The sequence below is a fragment of the Melanerpes formicivorus genome, unplaced genomic scaffold (genome assembly GCF_026170545.1).
Source record: "Melanerpes formicivorus ecotype bairdi unplaced genomic scaffold, bMelFor1.0.p_v2 SCAF_11, whole genome shotgun sequence".
NCBI lineage: Eukaryota > Metazoa > Chordata > Aves > Piciformes > Picidae > Melanerpes > Melanerpes formicivorus.
Genome location: NW_027142363.1, coordinates 21,813,270 through 21,830,169, shown reverse-complemented (window position 1 = coordinate 21,830,169; position 16,900 = coordinate 21,813,270).

The window sequence follows — 16,900 nt, the reverse complement described above, 5'->3', positions numbered from 1 at the left end:
TGGGGCAAAACACTATATTTTGATAGCTGAGCCTGATATTTTCATGTCCTTGCGCTGTGTGTACAATTCACACCTGTCTTTAGCAAATCTTTCAGCCTTTTTCTTAGTCCATGCTATCAGTAGATCTTTGTTGCACAAAGGAGCACAGCTCTGTCAGGAAAGTGTCACATAAATTTTACACCGAAACACAAAATCAGAGGTAAAAGGTTGCTAAGGCATGAGGGAGGAGGGAGGGAAGAGTCAGAAGTGACAGCATTTTACAACCATTTTGTAGAGAGTGCAAAAAAACCCCACCGCCCTGTATTACCATATTAAAAATTATTAGAAAGCCCTGATCCCTGAACAATAATAATCTGAGGTTATAAAAAATGCTCATTGATGGTAGATTGTATCAAAACACACTGATGTGCTAAGTGGTTTCTGATGGTCCAATTCCTATTTCTGAAGTGTTTCTTTGCTAGATGAGTGAAGAGTGTAGTAGAGCTTTGTTCTAATGGTTATCAATTTATTGTTTTTATGGTTGTGTGAATTTCTTTTTTCTGTGATGCTGCATGTTTCCTAGATATCTTAATCTGTAGGAAGACATTTTGAGCTGTGCATAGAATAATAGAACCATAGAATGGTCTGGGATGGTAGGGACCTCCAAACGTCATCCAGTCCAACCTCCCCGCAGTCAGCAGGGACATAGTAGGACAGCAGGGAAGTCATTCTGCCCCTGTACACTGCGCTGGTTAGGCCACACCTTGAGTACTGTGTTCAGTTCTGGGCCCCTCAGTTTAGGAAAGATGTTGAGTTGCTGGAACGTGTCCAGAGAAGGGCAACAAAGCTGGTGAAGGGTTTGGAGCAAAAGCCCTGTGAGAAGAGCCTGGGGGAGCTGGGGTTGCTTACCCTGGAGAAGAGGAGGCTCAGGGGAGATCTTATTGCCCTCTACAACTACCTGAAGGGAGGTTGTAGCCAAATGGGGGCTGGTCTCTTCTCCCAGGCAACCAGTAGCAGAACAAGAGGACACTGTCTCAAGCTGCACCAGGGGAGGTTTAGGCTGGATGTTAGGAAGAAGTTCTTCATAGAAAGAGTGATTTGCCATTGGAATGGTTTGCCCAGGGAGGTGGTGGAGTCACCATCACTGGAGGTGTTTAAGAAGAGACTGGATGAGGCACCTGGTGCCATGGTTTAGTTGATGAGATAGTGTTGGATGATAGGTTAGACTCTATGATCTCAACAGTATTTTCCAACCTGGTTTATTCTATTCTATTCTATTCTATTCTATTCTATTCTATTCTATTCTATTCTATTCTATTCTATTCTATTCTATTCTATTCTATTCTATTCTATTCTATTCTATTCTATTCTATCCCCAACTAGATCAGGCTTGCAGTGACAGGATGAGGGGCAATGGCTTCAAACTGGAGAAGGACAGATTTAGATTGGATATTAAGAAGTTCTTTACTATGAGGGTGGTGGATTACTGGAACAGGCTGCCCAGGGAGGTGGTTGAGGTCTCTTCCCTGGAGATATTCAAGGTGAGGCTCGACAAGGCCCTGGACGGCCTGATCTAGTTGGGGACGTCCCTGCAGGGAGGTCAGAATGGATGACCTTTGGAGGACCCTTCCAGCCTGGACCATTCTATGACTCTATGTTTAATCTAGAGTTTGATTATAGTAAATCAAGTGAATCTGAAAAACAATGATCTTAGGAATGTGCATAGACCCTTCAGTTTTAAATGGACAGCTAAGTCTGCTTGATCTGAAGCTTATTCTGGCTCAATCAAAAGGCAGTTTACTTAGTCACTTTATCTAAGTGACTTTCCAGCTGACATCATCGGGTGCAGTTTATCTTTTGACAAGTCCTTGAAAAGTAAGCAGGGAAGATGCCTGTTTTTTTTTTTTTATTTGTAACACAAACAAAACCTGTGAATTTTTGTTGTTTCTATTGTACTTTGCAACTTTCCCTCACTTGAAAAACAGCACTTCAGCTGTACATCTTCCTCCTTGTCATTCAATCTTACACCAGAGAGTCTTGTAAATGTCACAAACACTGCTGAAACGGAGGTAACAGGCTTCATTTGAAAGGAGGGACTTCATGTTTTAATGCCTGTTTGAACCTTATCTAAGCTATCCAGGTTTCTCAGCTCTCAAATTTGCTATGGAGAGCTCAGAAGGATGCTTTTCTTTTTTCTTCTCTGTGTCAAACTGCTTTTACATTTGACAAATGTTCAGTATTATGTGAATAAGTTTCCAGTATTTTCAAACTGAGAAATACTGCATTGCATTTGAATGTTCCTGCTTGTGAGCAAAGCTCATTAAATTTCAATAAGGAAAGAAAAATAATTTTCTCTGATATTGTTCAATTACAGAAGCTGAACTAAAAAGTGCATAAAAGTAGCTCTTCCTTAATTATTTTCATGTGCTGCTTTCCTTTTTATCCATGTTCACATGAATTAACAGCACAAGTTAATTTGTTAGCGCAGTAGATAATAATACCATCGTGTACTTACTGAACTTGACTGTAACTCATGTTATATGAAGATGATAAAACTATATGGACCTCACTAAAATCTAATCTGGCCCTAGGTATGGTGATATTTTCTTCTAGATTTTACTATGTAGAAGTCAATGGCACCTCGTACTTTACAGATACTAAGAAGGGAAGGTCTGCAATATATAACCAGACTCAATTTGGATGGATTTTATGAGAAGATGAAGCTGTAAATAGTCATCAGGGATGAGGAATCACACAGAATCACAGAGTGTTAGGGGCTGGAAGGGACCTTGAAAGATCATCCAGTCCAAACCTCCTGCCAGAGCAGGATCTCCTCTCTGAAGAGGGAGATTCCACAAGCCCCCTGGGCAGCCTGTTCCAGTGCTCTGTCACCCTCACAGTGAATTTTTTTTTCCTCATATTTATGTGAAACTTCCTATGCCTCAACTTCCAATCATTGCCCCTTCTCCTGTCATTGGGCATCACTGAGAAGAGCCTGGCTCCATCTTCTTGGCACTTACCCTCTACATCTTTATAAACATGAATGAGGTCACATCTCAGTCTCCTCTTCTCCAAGCTAGAGCCCCAGCTCCCTCAGTCTCTCCTCATAAGGAAGATGTTCCACTCCCTTAATAGTTTTTGTGGCTCTGTACTGGACTCTTTCTAGCAGTTCCCCGAGTTGATTCTTGAACTGAGGGGCCCAGAACTGGACACAATACTTCAGATGCAGCCTCACCAGGGCAGAGTAGAGGGGGGAGAATCTCTCATGACCTGCTAACCACAGCCCTCCTGACTCACCCCAGAATGGAGGGGGCTTTCTTACCCTAGCAGCTTTATGTTCTGCCTTGTTAAGACAGCCTATGCTGAAAGATATCTTTTGTTGCTAACATCCTAAGAAAGCTGAAACAGTAGAGAGAAGTGTGAATGAAAGGTATCATGACTCATCTCTAATCGCTTTGGTATGTAATTAACAGCATTTTAAAATATGGATGAGTAGAGCTGTACAGCTACCTTTTTGCATAGTGTAGGCTGGTCTTGCTGCCTGCCAGGCCAAACAATGATTCCCACAAATTCTGTTTAAAGAAAAGAAGAAAAACAGAGAAAAAGAAAAGAAAAAAAAAAAAAAGAGAGAGAAGGCAAGGCAAGGCAAGGCAAGGCAAGGCAAGGCAAGGCAAGGCAAGGCAAGGCTAGGCTGTCAGTACTCAGGCATCAGACATTTATTTGGGAGCAGGGAGAGCTCATCTTCCTTTTAAGAACTGTGCTTCTGTATTTGTTTTCCACTGTGTGCACTGTCTTCTTTCCTCCTTTACTAAATGATTGCAGTAAATCCTTCCTCTCTTTTTTCCAAGGAAATTCACACTCTTCACCAAGCTTTGAACCCAAAACTCATTGTCCTGAAAGTACTGCCTTCCATGTTTGGGAGAGAGGTTGGGGTTTAAGAGTATCCTAAGAGCGTTCAAGGGAGGTGAAATGAAAATGAATTTGTGAAGCAGTACACAAGGCTTATAAATCCCAGTATGGTGAGAACAGTGTAAGAAGTCTGAATAGAGTTAAAACTGGGTCATGAGTTTCATGGGTTTTGTTATTCCATCTGAACAGACTCATTAATGAGGTGTAATTCTGACATGTCTGTAAACAACTTCTCCATTAAGAGAAGAAGAGTAGAAATACTTAAATGGATGACAAGTTTTCAATGTTGGCTGTATCTTCCTCTTGAAACAGGAGGTCCATTCGTCACATTTAAGGGAATCAAGTAATGTGGCTCTGTCCACAACTTAACAGTGTCTTGTGCTTTTTTTATATACCAACAAGAACAGTTCTGAAATTTCCCAAGTAGGAAATAGTAAGAAGATATTTGTATAAAAGCTTATACATAAAAGCTTGTGACATTCTATCCACTTGAGCTCCACTTGAGCTAAGGAAAGCTTTTAGGCCTTAGAGAAAAACAGAATGTTCTCTCTCCATCAATGAACAGACTGAGCTAACTTCTATCTTTTACCATTGGTGAAGATCATTGTTCACCTGAACATGAAAGGCTGAAAGCCATCAGCCCTGAGATGATGGATGCATTTTGAAAAGCTTTTTAAAAATAAAGATTCTCAACTTCTGACTGTGTTAAATGAGTTCCCTAACTCTGGGAGATGTTTTTCTTCTTCACAGAGTCACAGAATCACAGAATGGAAGTGGTTGGAAGGGATCTCAGGAGATCATCTAGTTCAGCCCCGCTGCTAAAGTAGATTCACCTACATCAGGTTGCACATCCAGGTGTGTTTTGAAAGTCACCAGAGAAGGAGACTCCACAACCTCTTTGGGCAGCCTGTTCCAGTGTTCCATCCCCCTCAAAGTAAAGAAGTATTCCTTATGTTTAAGTGAAACCTCCTGTGTTCTAGTCTGTGTAGCTCTCCATCAGGAGCTTCTCTAATTTTCAGTCTGTCTCAGTGACCTTGCAGGTTTCACAACCCTCAGCTGCTGCTAGAGCACTCAAGCCACAGCCACTGCAAGGAACACAAAAATATTACCTAAAAAAGCTTCTACAGGGAGGAATGTCTTATTTCATGCTAGAAATCTTTCTGGTACACACAACAGAAAACAAAGCTTAACTATTGCTCCACTACAATAAGTTCTAAGTTATCTATTATGATTTGGATGTAGGATTTCTAAACCCATTGTCAAGATCTTGCTGAAAATGTTAAGCTTAAAGCTCCACAGCGATCAATGTGCCAAATCAAAACACCAGGAAAATTCTTTGATACCAATACAGATTTGTTTAAATTGGAAATTATTCTTCTTGGCTTTCCCAAAAGAATGTAGTAAAATTTAAAACTAGACCAAGAAAACAAGAATGAAAGAAGAATAAAATGGTAAATCAGAGGTATTAAACAGCTTCAGTTTGAGAAGAAGCTGTATAGACTCTAATTTGACCCCTTGGAAATGGATGGTGAAAAAGAAAGATTGTTAAAGATCTGTTAAATCATAAATACATACAGAAGGCAAATAAAGAGGTACTCACTGCTCTTCCTAACAAATATAAGCACACATAACAAAATTAATAGTAAGCAAGTTCAATCTTAATGGAGTAAGCAGGTTTTTACTCAACAATAAAGGCAGTAGAAGCCAAGAAATAAAGAAAGTAATATATACAAGTTTTCAGTTACAATAAGTTATTAAACATTATTCAAATATACCTTTTGGTACTGAAGATTTCTGATCATGTGTTTAGGAGAGTGCTAAATGCGTAGCTCTGGATCTCCCTGGAACAGGTTGCCCAGGGAGCTGGTAGAAGCCCCATCCCTGGATGTTTTTAAGGCCAGGCAGGACATGGCTGTGAGCAACCTGCTGTAGTGTGAGGTGTCCCTGCCCACGGCAGGGGGGTTGGAACTAGATGATCCTTGAGGTACCTTCCAGCCCTGAAAATTCTATAATTCTATAGTTCTTTGGGGTTTATAATCTTCATTTGGCATCTGCTATTCGCAGATGGATACTGGAATACACAGACATTAGAATAGTATTTTTCTCCCTACATTTTCTGGTTTCCTGTTCTATTTTTCCATGTTCCACTCTATGATTTAAAGAAAAACCCATGCTTTCCAGATCTTTTGTTCTTTGTGTGATACTTCTGAACTTTTATTGATTTAGTGAAAACATGAAGGTGTTTTTAAGACCCTCTCAGGCATCAACATAAATTCTAAGATCTGTTCCAGCAAATTCTCCTGAATCCACTGTGGCTTCTCTACAGAACAAGTGCAAAGATCTTTCCAAAGAATAATCACCTACATTTGGTGACAAAAGGCATCTTGAGCCCAGTATAATTCAGATTATGTAGAAACAAACATTATCATTTTCCTTCTTAGGATTCACCAGCCTCTTGCTGTTCACATGGTCTACCAGGATGATGTTTGCATTTGTGTCTAATATACTGAGATCCAGTGCAGGATGAATATGCAAATTTAAATAAGTCAAGACCAATAGGATGATAGACTTCAGTGGGTTTGCACTTCACAATCATATTCTGTGCCAAAGCATGCTGTGTTTATGCTCATTACACTTTCAGAGTATTTGGGTCATCTCATGAGGGATGGCATCTCATCCTAGACAAGAACAACATCCAGATGCTGTACAGGCCCTGGAATAAATAAGGCTGTTTCAGTTAGCTCTTCATCTGAGAGTAGCTGAATAGACAAGGACACCATTGTGCTGACTCAGGCATATTGATGCCATCAGCAGTTCCTTCACTGGGATCAGTCTGTTGGAATCAGTCACCAGAGCTTCAAAATACCTGCTTAAAAATTTGGGGGAACTAACCAAATGCAAAATCCCTAACAAACTGGAGAGGTAATTGCAGGGCAGACATGCAAAAAGTCAACGTGTTCTGAAGTCTGCAATGACCATGGCAATTGCCCCAGGAGCTGAGGCTGTTTAGACTGCAAAAGAGGAGGCTGAGGGGAGACCTCATCACTCTCTACCACTACCTGAAAGGAGAGGCTGGTGCTGGTCTCTTCTCACAGGTAATTCGTGACAGAACAAGAGGGAATGGCCTCAAGATACAGCTGGGTAGATTTAGACTGGACATTAGGAAACATTTTTTCCCTGCAAGAGTAGTCAGGCATTGGAATGTGCTGTCCAGGGAGGTGGTGGAGTCCCCAAACCTGGATGTATTTAAAGGTGTTTTGGATGCAGTGCTTGGGGCTATGGTTTAGTGGTGAACTTTGTGGAGTAGGATTATTGGTTGGACTTGGTGATCCTGAGGATCTTTTCCAACATGAATATTTCTCTGATTCTGTGATTCTGTAATTGTTAATACTTGCTTAAGGGTTTTGGGTGGGTTTTTTCACAATTCTATTTTTGAAATTGTTCTTCAGCAATGGAGTATCAAACAGAAAGATTTGTTTGCTTTACATGACTTCAATTAAACTGTGGATATTGCTAGTCCAACATAGAACTTGCAAACATAAATCAACAGTGGTGAACAGGGAGTGTTACCACAGCTTCTCAGCCAGCCTTAAAAGCATAATAAAATACTTGGGGTTCAATCTCTCCCTCCCGTCTCTTCAGCTGTTTTTATTTTGGCAGGCACTTTTGTACACTCTTACAAGAACATGGATATGAGTGATGTTCAGTATTGGCTGTTATATTTAAAGTGTTTCCTTGAATGCTGTCATAAGATTAAATCTCTAGATGGCAAGCCAAACCCTAATTGATAAAGGCTGAGACAAAAACTTCACCAGTGAGATGGTTGTCCCAGACATCTATGCATTTCAATATTTTTCTCTATTCTCTGAAGCACTGATAACTGCTCCCAGTCAGAGAGGATAACAGAGCAAATGAATTACTGATTTAATTTACTGTGGCAGCTCCTATGTTCCTAACCCAGCTTGCCCTGTTTTTTCTCATCAGAGGAGACTTCTAATGTCAGTAGCATTGTGTTTTCTCTGGTGATTTCTCCATACCAACATGCTGGTAAACTGCAGACTTTTCAAGCTGTCTGTTCTAGTCTGGGATATACTCACACCTAAAGGTCTGAGACACATTCCCATGCCTTTCTGTATTCTTCTTTCAAAATTGACACAACTCCATTGTTGGTTGAAAAATTTTAAAGATATAGCCTGAAACTACCACAGTTGGTTCCACTCTCTTCACTTTTACTTCTGTATGATTGCAGACTCTTATATAGGGCAGCTACAGACTGTATTATTCCTAGTTCCTATATTCATGCTACTGTACAAAATCCAAGAGATTCTGATCCATTACTTATGTTTAGAAACAGTAGTTTTTTTAATTTATTTATTTTTCTTTGCAGTTTCTCATCCTTCATCACTGGAACAAGTATTTATATTCTCTACATTCTTCTTTTGTATTCCATATTTTATATGCTCCGAGATGTGATAGAGATTCAGCTGACTGATCAATCTTTTATATGTATTTGAACTGAACTGCCCTTTTTATCCATTACTCTTGCAATGTTCCCTGCCTTTCTTTACTTATCTGTGTTCTGACTTAGTATTTACTGTTCTTCGTTTCTTTGTTTGTTTGGTCCTGACATTCTAGACTAACCATCAATTATTAACATAATCTTTTCCAAGTAGGAAATTGCAGGCTGGGTTTCCTAGGTATAATCAGCTGAAAACACAAGACCCTCCTTATCTTAATCTTCATGAATGTTATCATAGCTCTGCAGTTCTTGCAAACTGCATTTCCAAAGTTTTGAAAATGCTTTCCTGGAAGGTTTCCTGTGAGCATTACAGAGTGTACTATTGGGTCTGGCATACCTTATCTCCCTCTCCTATAATTCACTTAGAATAGGTTTGTTTTGCTTATTTCTGTTCTGTTCTGGTTATTTCTTTACACCAAAAAAAGAAGGGCAGCACTTTTGTTTCTAAGATCCTTTTCTCTGTGATCAGTTACATTCAAGATACTAATGTGCCAGAATTTTGGGACTTTTTCCAACATAAACATCTGCTGTGATTTTCTTAGACTTCACAGACTCATTTGGGGGTTGGTCGCTTCTTCCAGGCAACCAGCACCAGAACAAGAGGACACAGTCTCAAGCTGCACAAGGGGAAGTTTAGGCTCGAATTGAGGAGAAAGTTCTTCACTGAGAGTGATTAGCCATTGCAATGGGCTGCCCAGGGAGGGGGTAGTGTCACCATCCCTGGAGGTGTTCAAGTAGGGATTGGACATGGGACTTGGTGCTATGGTTTAGTCATGAGGTGTTGGGTGACAGGTTGGACTTGATGATCTTTGAGGTCTCTTCCAACCTTGGTGATTCTGTGTTTCTGTGATTCTGGGATTTGCATCATACATTTAAGGTGTGGCTGTTCAATGGGACATTTTGGCTCTTAATGTATATTAAATAAAACTATATTAAGCCATCATTAAATGTTTTTTTGTTTCTAAACATTAGCAAAAAGCCAAAGCACTTCAGAGCAGAATTTTCTATGGGTTTCAGACAGCCAACAGAGCCACTTGTGTCTAATAAAAGGAATCTTTCTGCCAGTGGTACTCTCATGTCTCTTCAGTGATGGTCACTTCTGTGCTTTCAAATTAAGAGCTCCTCATGTTTAGACCTCCATCCTTAGGTTGTTTATCCTACTCTCCTCTGAACAATAACTCTTCAGCCATATGTTTAAAATTATCAAATAGCTCATCTGTGAGTCCAAGCTGTTGGTTTTTATTGTAAAGTCACATAGGATGAGGTTAATAAGACTGCTTTTAGTCTGTAAGACTTTTGGGTTTATTCATTATTGTTATATTAATTTTCAAAAGATTCCTTTCTTGCAAGAGAATCTGGCAGGTGCTAGCCAACAGTCTATTGATGAGAACACACAATGAGTAGGCAGAAGAGTGAGATTTGTATCTGTTTATAGGGATCTCAGCACATAAATCAACATCATTAACAAAGAAGTTGATAAAAACCTTGGGTAATTAGCTTTATTTGTCACAGGTATGTATTGTTTAATGCACAGAACTAGACCAGGAGAACCCATCTGGATGTCATTCTGGAGCTTCTTTTCTCTGTGTTTCCCAGTATGGGAATCATATAGAACTCTAATGTTTCTGAGCTCTGCAAAGCTACTTTGGGGCAAGGATTCTCTGGTTCTCAGGATAGAAAAACACAAGTGTTCTGCCTCCCTTCTCTTCTACCTACAGAGAAGAAACCACCTACACACAGGAAGCCTAGTGGAGACTGTCATGGTCTTCCTTGTCTGTCTGAATCTCTTAAAGGTCTTCACCTTTGAGAAATTATGCATTGAGGCATTCATGTCCTGCTTTCACTGATCTTTGTGACAACACAAAAAGATGACAAGCAGCAATGTCTGGAATTCATAGGAGGTTGATGTAACTGTGAATACTTACAGCCAAAGGCTGTTGTCCTTCCTCTGGCTTTTTCACGTATAACAAAAGTTTATGAGTCAGGCTAACTCTGCCTAACTTAGAAAAATCCCACTGTGCTTGCACATATCTGCAAAATAATGAACTTTCTGCTGCTATAGCCAGGTGCTGAATGCCAGCAGGACAGAAGGTCTTTAACAATATACTTCAGTAGCTCTGTTTACACAAACTGAGTGGTGTGACAGTGCCATTTAATCACCCTCCCCATAATCAAAGACATGGCTGTCACTGACAACCTCCCACATGTTTGCACTTGCTGTTTAGGGGCATATCAATTTAGCACTTAATGTTATCAGTACATCAATCTATCTGTTCCTTCACTGAATTATCACAGAAACACAGAGGCTGGAAAAGACCTCTAAGATCATCAAGTCCATCCTAGATCATCAAGTCCAGTAGTTAAGCTTCAAAATTATTTTTTCCTATAAATTAGGAAAGTGCATTTTCCTAAGTTATATTTTAGTACCAAATGTAAAAGCCAGCATTCAATCCGTATAGTAATATTCACAGGATCTCTTCTTCAGATAATAGTGGACTTTTTTTTAGAGAGGACACATTACATTAATTTCAATGGAACTATTGGGCCAAGAAATTCCAAAATAGTAACACAAACTTGTCACACGCAACAAAGTTTGTGCCTTTTATTTCAAGATTAGAAAATCCATGCCAAAAAAATGGAAATATATAGATCAAGATAAAAGCAATCAAATATGATTAAATTAAAACAGAGCAAATTTTCAGGACAGACATAAACAACTTTTTTTTGGACTCATTACATTCTCCTACTCTGTCAAGGGCTTGTTTCATGATAGAGAACATTTGATCTGATGAAATTTGAAGTGAAATGGCAGGGATGTTCCTGGTTTTGACAGAAATTTTCAGATAACACAAAGTTGGAAAAGTTGGAAAAGTTGTAGCACACTCTGACAGTTCTCAGGTGGAAAACAGGAAAGCATTCAGTCAAGAAGGTGCTGTGACCTGACAAATCTGTAGTAAGAGCTTTTGCTGTGGAACCTGTCTTCTCAAATCTGAAAACTGAATGTTACTGGGCAGTCAGAGACCTCCCTTTTACAGAATACAGAATTAGCCAGATTGGAAAAGACCTTCGAGAACATCAAGTCCAACCTATCACCCAACAACATCTAATCAACTCATCCAGTCTTTTTTAAACACCTCAGTGATGTTGACTCCACCACCTCCCTGGGCAGCACATTCCAATGGCAAATCACTCTTTCTGTGAAGAATTTCTTCCTAACATCCAGCCTAAACCTCCCCTAGTGCAGCTTGAGACTGTGTCCTCTTGTTCTGCTACTGGTTGCCTGGGAGAAGAGACCAACCCCCCACCTGGCTATAACCTCCCTTCAGGTAGTTGTAGATGGCAATAAGATCTCCCCTGAGCCTCCTCATTGCTCTTTTTGTTTCAAGGAATCACAATGACCATATAAGACTTTAGATGTCCTTGCTTCTGAGTACATATTGTACACAACTACACCAGAGCATAACATGATAAAAGCATTTTCATACCTCACATCAGTGATTTAGTCACTCTTTGACTTACTTGCCCAAATCAAACAAATTGTAAACCAGATGCACAGCTCTTGACTTTGAGAGATAGGACCTCGATGGCTAGCTTTTCTTTCTCTCTCCTTAACGGGGCTACCACCTTTCCAGTGCTGTCACCATCCTACCTAAACATTAACTCCTTTGTCTTCTTCATCTGGTTGGTTAGCACACAAGCAGCATGATTAGAATATGTATGTTTGATAAGAGAGTGAAGTCTTTCTACTGTCATGTCCTGGTTTCATATCAAAGCAAATCATACAAACTGTGGTTTCATTTCTACAAGCAAATAAAATCCTCTGAAATCCTATATATCGGGGAAAAAACAAGCAACCAAACAAAAATATAGTACAAACAAACAACAAAAAAATCCTAAACACCCAAGGAAACAAACAAACAAAACAAAAACATTCCCCACAGCTGCAGCTATCAGCAAAACAAGCAGTTTAAGAGTTTATGTTGCACACAGCTGAGTGATGAGAAATTCTGTGCTCTGGTCCATGTTAACACAAAGGCCTATGTTAGCCTAATTTAAGATTCTGGCAAGGATCTGACGTTTTTATAGCTCTTTCTGGCAGTGCTAATACCTTATTTCAGATTGGACAGAGCTGGATGGACAATATTGTGTCATCATATTGACACTGTACAGAACTATTGGTCTCACTATCAGTCAAAACACTTACAGGGATCGAGAACAGAGGCAGAAAAGCAAAAGGAACCATGTTTCAAATGAAACATAATCCTCTTCCACAACACTTCTGAGCTCACTTTTTCCCAAAAGATGAGGGGGAAAGGAACTAATAATCTTCACACTATTTAATCCAATGATTAGGCCTAATTTATAATTTGTAAGCTTTGACTCCTTCATTTCCCATTTGACTTATGGGCTTTGTCAACTACTTTCCTTTTCACTATACTTCTTAGTCAACATCAGTGGAGTTCTGTCTGGAGTACTGCCACTGTCCCTGACTCCTTTTTTGAACCTCTTGCAATTCTTCATCTTCAACCATTGTTTTATCTCCTTTCAGTTTTTCCCTCAGCTGAGCTCACAGTTCAGAAAATTGGTAGCCACTATTATTACTGTGTCTGCATCTCAGAAACACAACAGAGTGCTGATGGTGTGCACTAATTGCTAGAAGGGTAGACCATATCATGTTCCTGCACCTACATCTCTGCATCTAGTGTGCAAATGGCCTGGAAAAAAAAGACAGAATAAAACTGATTGCATGTGTCTCAACCATAAATTGCATTTTCATGTCACTACCTGGTGATTTTAACCACAACAGAGTAACTGAGAAGTGTATATAAGCCCTGACTGAGTTGCTACCCTCTGATTCTGCCAAGGGCTATGGGTTTTGTGAAATTGCACTGCCATTTTGAACAGAATTGTTTGGATGTACTTCTACTGTATCAACTCATGTGAAAAAGGAATGTTTTCTAGACCACTTCATTTGTTTGCAAGGTGTATTGGTTTTAGCTGACTGGTCTCATGATGGGTGACAGGGGGAACTTCTCTGCTTACAGCGGCACAGCAGACACAGGGACTGGTGCTGCTGAGCAATCCAGGGGCAGAGCCTGGCTGCAGCATTAACGAGTTATACAATACCATGCCACTGTAAAGAGGAAGGGGCAGGCCTGGCCAAAAGGGATTTGTTGGACTTGGAGTTCAGGCTGTAGCTTGTGAAGCTTTGAGGAGCAGCTGAGGGAGCTGGGGTGTTTAGCCTGGAGAAGAATAGCTCAGGGGAGATCTTATTGCCATCTACAACTACCTGAAGGGAGGTTGTAGCCAGGTGGGGGTTGGTCTCTTCTCCCAGGCAACCAGCACCAGAACAAGAGGACACAGTCTCAAGCTGCACTAGGGGAGGTTTAGGCTGGATGTTAAGAAGAAATTCTTCACAGAAAGAGAGATTGGCCATTGGAATGTGCTGCCCAGGGAGGTAGTGGAGTCACTGTCCCTGGAAGTGTTTAAAATAAAACTGGATGAGGCACTTAGTGCCATGGTTTATTTGATGAGATGGTGTTGGGTGATAGATTGGACTTGATGATTTCAAAGGTCTTTTCCAACATGGTTAATTCTGTGATTCCTGTTCCAGGATTTTGCTATCTTTCTCCCTGCTTTTGGGCTGGGGTCCTTTTGTTCCCTTGTGGCATACAGCTCATGTTTTTTTCTGTTCCACTGCCTACTACATAAACCAAGTATTTTTCCTTGTATTACTTTGTATTATCTCATTAAACTCTCCTTATCTCAACCCACTTGGGTTTCCGTTATCTCTCTCTCCTCCATATAGGAGGGGAAGGAGGGGCTGCTGTCATCCAGTGCTTTACCATAGGGAGACAGCAAATTGAAAATATTCACCAAGAAGAAATAAAATGCAGAGTCATCTTTTTTTCCCCAGAATCTTTCTGCAGCTTTCTAAAAGTTACTTTCATGGTGGTTTATGGGCAATAAAGTCTTTAACATTCCATTTTTTTCATAGATGGATGTTTAGATTTAAGTATGAGCTCATCACAATGAAATATTTAACAAACTGTTTGTTAATGGACCATCTCTGTGGTACGCCTGAAGCATATCTAACATGAGAACTCTCTTGTGTGAAACTCTAAGACGGATAAAGGGAGAAAAGGGGATTCTCAGAGTTTTATATTAACATGCTACAAGGGTGATCTATATATACAAAAGCATTTTTAATGTGAGTTCTAAGCATTTGTGTGGTGGGTATGTTTAAGTAGGAAATTCATTGTCTTTCCTCTTTAAAATTGTTTATGTTCTAGGTTTGGTATGATAGCAGAAGCAAAGAGGAACCTAGAATACATGTGATGGGAATCGTAGGGTGAGGAACTTTATCTGTGGCACCCACAATTTGGTGCCACATCTGCCTGAGTCATTCATTTGTAAACAATGCAGCAGGCACTGTGGCACCAAATAACATATGTAGTGACATTAGTATTTTACTTAGAAGACAGAATTAACCAGGCTGGAAAAGACCTTCAAGATCATCAGCCTATCACCCCACACCATCTAATCAACTAAACCATAGTATCACAGTATCGGTCATAGTTGGAAGGGACCACAAGGAAAGTATAAAATAACTAAAATAATTTCCTTTCCCTGTTAGAAATATAAGAATAGAATAGAATAGAATAGAATAGAATAGAATAGAATAGAATAGAATAGAATAGAATAGAATAGAATAGAATAGAATAGAATAGAATAGAATAGAATAGACCAGGTTGGAAGAGACATTTGAGATCACCGAGTCCAACCTATCATCCAACACTATCTAATGAACTAAGCCATGGCACCAAGACCCCATCCAGTCTCTTCCTAAACACCTCCAGTGATGGTGACTCCACCACAATGGCCAACACTTAAAACATCTATTTGCATGGAAAACACAAAGTTTTCTAAAGTGCACAGCATTAACACATATAGAAATTACTCAGTTGACCCTATTCAGTTGTATTTGAATGGAGCTAACATATGCCACCCCCCCTCCAAGCTTCTGTGGATCTACAGACATCTGAATGGAGTTACCCAGGTTTTGCACTGGCACTTTATATCAAATCCATTCTGTATTTCAAATATTTACCTGCAACTGAAAAACTGAGGAGTTTGCATCCATTTGAATAATTCAACAGACTGGAATTGCTTGGGTAGTATGAGAGACTAAATCTTGCCTCTTGATGTGACTCAACAAAGATAAAATCACGTTTGCTGCTTGCCCAGACAATAGCTGATGTGTATTGGGTAGTCGCCACTGGACTGACTCCTGGGAAGGTGCATAGATAACGATTGCTCACCAGACTGCAGATGTCCTGGAAATGGGCAAAGACCACTGCTATCGATACTCTCTGGAATATACATACCTAAAAACTGTATAAAAGATCTGAGCAACTACTGGCTCAGAAGAAGGAAAACACAGAAGGAAAACACGGAAAGAAAAGACCTGGACAATGCTGCTGAGAAGGAAAACATGAGAGAAAGAAAAGCCTGGGGCAATGCTGCTCTGAAGAAAAATTGAGAGAATACCAGGACAGAGATATCACCATGTAGCCTGGAAGAAGCAGACCAAGAGGAACCCTCTCTCCGTGTCCTAAGTTCTGCCTGCTGCAACTCATGGAGCTGAAGAGGCTGCTCAGAGGACAACATCTCTTCTACAGCCAAAGCTACAGCACCCCTCCTCTACAGACCCAATGTCTCCTCTACAACCAAAGCTGCAGCACCTTTCCTCCACAGACTCAAACTGTCTTAGGGGGTGAGGGGTGTGGTAATATAATTCTTTTCCTCTTCTCTCTCTTCTCTCTCTCCCTCTTTATTTTCTCTCTCTCCCCTTCTGATCCATCCATTTTATTTGCGTAATAAATAGTCTAGCTGTTGATATCTTGATCTCGTTTGTGCCTCTAATTTCATAACATGGGAATATTCAAAAGAACTGAGTCTCTTTCCCTCTCCAGACCAAGACAGGCAGAGTCTGTCCTTAACACATAAAATAAGAATTGCATATACCTAAAACTTCAGATTTTTAAGATTTGTAGCCTTTTCAGCCATCTTTTTTTCTTTCTTCTTCTTCTGAATCATCTTTTCAGCTTTTTAAAGCTGCAGTATAAAGGTTAGTTTCTCCATGGTATAAATATCTCAGTTGCCAGGAAAAAAACCCCAATGTTGTACATTGATAAAAGCTACAGTGTTCTGTACCAGTAGGAGTTCTGCTGTGGCAGGTGACTACTGATGGCAAGCAAAACCAGCACAAATCTCTGTGTAAACAAATGTTTGCAGTGTTTCTCGGAGGAGAGATTGTATGCATTTGGTGCATCTGCATTAGCATTTTAGTTCAATTCTAACTCAACTTCTGAAGCAAATCTTCTGACCAGCCTTCTAAAATGCATTTTGATTCATATTTCAGGGCAGTCTCTGGGCTGCAAACTGGGCTCATTTGGACAAATCTGAAATGGAAGGTGCTCTGCAGGGGTA